Source organism: Protobothrops mucrosquamatus, unplaced genomic scaffold (assembly GCF_001527695.2).
Source record: "Protobothrops mucrosquamatus isolate PMUCROS unplaced genomic scaffold, P.Mucros_1.0 scaffold13303, whole genome shotgun sequence".
Lineage (NCBI taxonomy): Eukaryota > Metazoa > Chordata > Lepidosauria > Squamata > Viperidae > Protobothrops > Protobothrops mucrosquamatus.
In genome coordinates, this window is record NW_015399077.1 from 10338 (window position 1) to 16016 (window position 5679).

Sequence of the window (5679 nt, forward strand, 5' to 3'; positions counted from 1 at the left end):
AGTGTTGGTAATTTGCCTTGCCTTTCTCTATGGTGACCATTTTCATTTGAGGGAAAATTAATTCTGTAGCATCATCACTAGCTAGACTCTTTATGTCCTCCCCCTACACAACACACACATCTGCACCGGGCAGCTTTGTTCCAACCAAATGCAAGGCTAATGCGGGCCTGGCATCTTTCCCATCGCTCAATATCTTGCCGTTTTGAATCTGAAGGGCAAAGACAAGCTGTTTCTCTCGTCCCTCAAAACCAATGAGAAATCATTGTTGGCTCCTGCCAGTTCATTGCCATTTTCACAGGTAGCATCATGTGCAGCCCTCACCTGTTTGTGGCAGACTCCTGGACAAACAGCCAAGACTGGGCTATTCAAGCATTTTTACCTTAGCTTTCTTATTCATTCCAGAGGCACTATTTTTTCCCTGAATAAATTGATGGAGAAAATATGGTTTCTACGTGTCAGATGTATAAGGGAGAGAATGATTTAAACCTCTCGATAGTCATGTTAAGGGGTGGGGGAAATACTACCCTCACTTGCCAGAGAACTAATGCAGCAATTTTGCACCTCTCGCTAATAAGCATCTGGAGTCTTATCTGAGGTGCTGGTTGATTCCTAGCACTGGTTGAATGAGCCATTGCCCTTATCCATACAATGGTCTACCTTGTAGGAGCATGGAGGGCACGTTTGCACAGAATCCCATCACTGTGAGAGATGAAATGGAGGTAACTAAGAATGCTTGCTCTATCTGAGGTTGCCTTGGCAAGATAGTGCTAGAGCAGCGGTTCTCAACCTATGGGTCGCAACCCCATTTGGGGTCGATCGACCATTTCACGGGGGTCGCCAAGCAAGGCTGTCCGCCATTTTTTTCCCCTTTTCCGGCAGGTGCCTTACCTCCCTTGAGCTGGGCCAGCTAGTGGTCGGCCTGCTCCGTCTCTGCCGCTTGCCAGCTACGCCTCGGCCGGCGCAGGGGGCGGAACCACGCATGTGCGGCGCTCCCAGGCAGGGAAAGTCCTCGACTTACGACCGGTTGGGTAGTCCTCGACTTACGACCGGTTGGGGGTCACGGCATTAAAAAGGTTGAGAACCACTGTGCTAGAGAGAAGGGGGGAGGACTCCTTTTCTCTTGGCAGCCCAGTGAGTTACGAAGACAGCTTTTTTAAAGGGGGCATTTACTTTCCAAATGGTGATCGACTACTGTTTTAGTTGTGTTATGCAGGTACAAGGAGACTGAATTTACATTTATGGATTATTTCATGTTTTTATTGTTAATTATCTGGAATCAATTACTTGGAATCTTCTAATAAATAACAGTTAATATATAGAAATAAGAACTAACTCTGGAAAAATTTCCTGACAGTGAAAACAATTAGTGGAATGGCTTACCTCCTGAAGTAGTTGAGGGTGCTCCATTACTCCATCCAATCTCCATTAAGAAGAAATCGGACAGCCATTTGTCTGGAATGGAATAGGGCAGAGGTCCCCAACCTTTTGGGCACCAGGAACCGGTTACATGGAGAGAGGTTTTTCCGCGGACTGGAGAGCGTGTGGTTTGGTGTGCTGCCTGCATCGCATCCTGCGGATGGGGCTTTGCTTGTTTATGCAGATCGGTTGCTGGCATGCCGCGGCCCGGTACTGGTCCACGGACCGGGGGTTGGGGACCCCTAGAATAGGGTCTCCTGTCTTTAGTAGAGGGTTAGAAGATTTCCAAAGTCCCTTCCAACTCTGTTATTCTGTTATAAAGTGAGCATACATACATACCATATTAAGTGGTGCCCATACCATCACCAATACTACAAAACCCTCCCCATGCCTGCTTCGTGACTCCTTGAGATCTAAAACACTGGCCTGATTCATAACAGACAACATCAATCTGTAACGTAGGATGTTTATGGCTCCCAGATTGTGATTCAGTTTGTTCTGTGTGAAACAGACCATTATGGTTTGTCCAAAATTAGTTAAAAAAATATGACTTAGTATTATTATACCTAAGTAGCTAATATAGCCAGAACTGTTATGTGATCATCAGCTGCAGACTATAAATTGTAGTTTAAAAGGACTTTCCCACTTGTGGGAAATGAACAGTCTAAAAATGTTATAATGGAGCTGCCTTCCCTACCTTCATACTTTCCAGATGGATTGGATTACAGATCCTAGTATCTTATTTTACAAGGCCCATAGCCAGAGTGGATATAAAGACTGGAAGGTGTAATCTGGTGCTTCTGGAAGGCATTAATATGTGGTGATAAAACAAGACAGGTAATTGTACTGAGAGAAAAATATACTTGTAAAAAATTTAATCCTAATGCTTAGTGATAGCTAAAGACCTTAATGAAATTTTAGTCTTAGAAAACCTGCTTCCGTGGGACCTGAAGAGATAGGAAAGTTAAAGGGAAGGGCCCAAAAAACCCCAGCAAACAAGCAACCCCAGATTAGATGTTTTAGCGTAGGTTGTCTGGTGGGCTCCCTGCAAAAACAAGCCCTTCAGAAATGGTACTGGGGCAAGCAGCAAACATGACATCTGGAAGATACACCACCCTCAAAACTGAAGTGGCTTTGTTATAATTTAATTGTGTTTGATAATTAACCAGGGTGTAATTAGATATAATCACCCTGACAACAATGTGCACCTATTTCAACAGACAAGTAGAAGGCTTGTCATCCACCTGGGCCTGATCAAAGGAGACCAGGAGCAGCAAGCTGTTTATCAGGCACATGGCAAAAGGGATGGATCTGCCTTCTCTTTGAATGCTTGGTAATTGATACAGCCAAGCATGGCAGAAAATAACTAATTCATGCCTTAAAAAGGGGACAGTATCAAAAACAACCTGCTCTTAAGCTCAGCTTTCAGAAATTGGCCTTCCTGAATGTAACTGAAAGGCAATGCACAAGAAAGAGAGGATGCTTGTTTTAAAATGTTTCCATTAGAGATTGACCCAACTACTTTTAGACTTCAGAGATCTAGGGGTCCAGACATATAGTATTCCCTTTTGGAAGTTACTGACAGCTCAGCAGACCAAAAAGCTCAACTTTAACCACTGAAAAGATGTCCACGCCAGATGTCCACATATAGAGGGTTGCCTATACATACATCCTGCTTGTCCTTCTCTGCTTTACAGTTTGTATTATTCTGCCAAGCTTCATGAAGAACATTCATGAACTCTAGACAGGGGTCCCCAATCTATGGGCCGTGGTCCACTAGGACCATGGCCTCTTGGCCAGCGGGCTGCAGAAATGGCTGGGTGGTGCACACACATGCGTGCGCACTTCCCCCCACTTGTGCTAGCACCCATGGCCCTGTTTGCACATGCGTGCGGGTGCACACGCAGGCACTAGCACCAGGCAGGTGTGTGCAGCCCCTTTGTGCATGTGCGAACGGGGCCGCTAGCCGCCACGGGAGAGTGCATGGCCGCTCACGCATGTGCATGGCACCAGTGCATGCTGCATGCATGAACAGGGCTGCTAGTGCCGCGCCAGGGTGTGCAGTCACATTTGCATGTGCGTGCGCACCAATTTGGAAGCTGCTCTCCTTCCCTCCAGGTTGCAAGCCCAGAAAGGTTGGAGACCCCTGCTCTAGATGATGCCTGGAGTGCAGTTTGTAGGTAAGACCACTGATAGGAAAAGATGTTCAAGGGCGACCACATTTGTCTTCTTCAGATGTCACCTGCCTATAGTAGACTAGCAGTGGCTGAATAACTTCTCTTACAGTGTAGCCATATCACCTAAAAAAGCTGCCTAGCTGAGTTTTTGTAAAGGTATGTAGGAATGACCTTGGGAGACAGGAGGAAGATGTAATAAAATTACAGCTAATGCTTCTGGGTATGCTTTTTGTCTGGACTAACTCATAAGACTAATAGTTTTGAAGCTTTATTTTAATACTTGTCCAGCACATCACCTGACAGCCAGAGGAAAACCAGTATCCAAAGTGGCAGCTGCTATACTTCAGGTCATACCACAACTTCTTACCATGTATCAGGGAACACCACCACCAATGCATCCCCACCAATGCATTTGCCTCTCTAGACAGGAACACTGAGATCTGCCAGATGTCTGATTTATTTGTTGATGGTTCTGGAATCATTAGAACTTGGAAGGCCTGGTTTCTGTTTACTGTACATACTGGATCCTTATCAGTATAGGGAAGTCCTTTAAGGAAATCTATGCCTCAAATCAGTTGTTTTTCATAACAGTGATCTGGATCAATTTTCCTCAGTAATCCAAGCTCTAGTATCCATCAAGAATACTGCTACCTTCCTAGCAACATTCCATTAAAAGGAAAAGTGGAAATAGGAGAAAACATTGGCCAAATTGTAAGCCGTTGTCTAAATCCAGACAAATCAGTGTTTGAGAAATACTACAGGGATGGTCAAGAGATTAGAAATGAACTACAGTGAATGTAGATGAAAGGAACAGGGAATATTTAGCTTTGAGAAGAGCAGAAGGGGAGCACAAGTTTAATGCAGACCTGTTTTGTATTCAGGTTCACCAAGACTGAGGTAGCTTTTTAAACCGAGTCCTCCTGAAATGTGTGAAGAAGATAATTACCAGATCTGAGTTCCAAAAATTCAAAGAGCCATTTAGATGAGAACAAAAGATTTCTCTGTATTTGACTACTGCCACTTAGCAGTCATCTGGAGTTTTGCAGCCCAGATACCTTATGTCTACTACAGAGGAATGTACTGTATGAAGTACAGTATATCATCCTTCATGAATTTGCCTCGCCCTTCTTAAAAGCCATGCATACCTTGTTTCCCTGAAAATAAGACATAGCTTGATTTTTGGTGTTGGGCCTAATATAAGCCCTATCCCAAAAATAAGCTCTACTTAAGAGCCTGCACAGCTGGCCAGCCTCCCATTCAGTCACACAGTATGTTGCTAGACATGAGGCGGGGGGGGGAGGGAGCTGCCCCATGTGCCCCGCAACTGCTTACCGTGCCGAAGGGCCCCTGCAGCCAGGCCTACCATGCCCGGACACCTGTCGTGCCTCGCCTGTTCGGTAGTAGCTTCTCCCACTTTCTCCATCTTCCTCCTCCTTTGAACAGCCCTTTGCTCCCATTGCTGCTTTTTCAGTCCGGGATCTCGGCTTGTCCGGAGCCTGTGCAGAGGGTCTTTGGAAACAAAGCCCCACAGCGATCGGGTGGGGTGGAAACCATTCCCTTTGCTTTTGGACTGGCTCTGAAATTGGCTGGAAAGAGCGGGCTGAGGGCTCCAATCTGGCTTTGCAGCAAGAAGGGGATTGGAGGCACGTGAATGCACGCTAGTCTGGCGTCTCAAAAAACGGGTTCTTTTCTCTGCTGCTGGATTTTCGCTGCCATACTGTATAACTTTCTTTAAAGATTACTTGATGCAGAATGGGAAGGATCTGCATTGTGCTGGGCATGGTAGGCCTGGCTGCAGGGATCCTTTGGCATGGTAAGCAGTTGCGGGGTGTGTGGGGCAGCTTCCCCCTCCCCGTTGCCTCGCCTCATGGCAGTGGCACTGACGCGATGTAGAAGAAGTGGGGGGGAGCCACGCAGCTCCTGGATGGGGCTGCTGGTACTGCTGCCATGAGGCGAGATAGGTATCAGGAAAAAAATAAGACATCCCCCCGAAAATAAGACCTAATGCCTCTTTTGGAGGCAAAAAAAGAGAGAATAAGACTGGATCTTATTATTATGATAGAAATTAAGTATAACTGCTGTGATA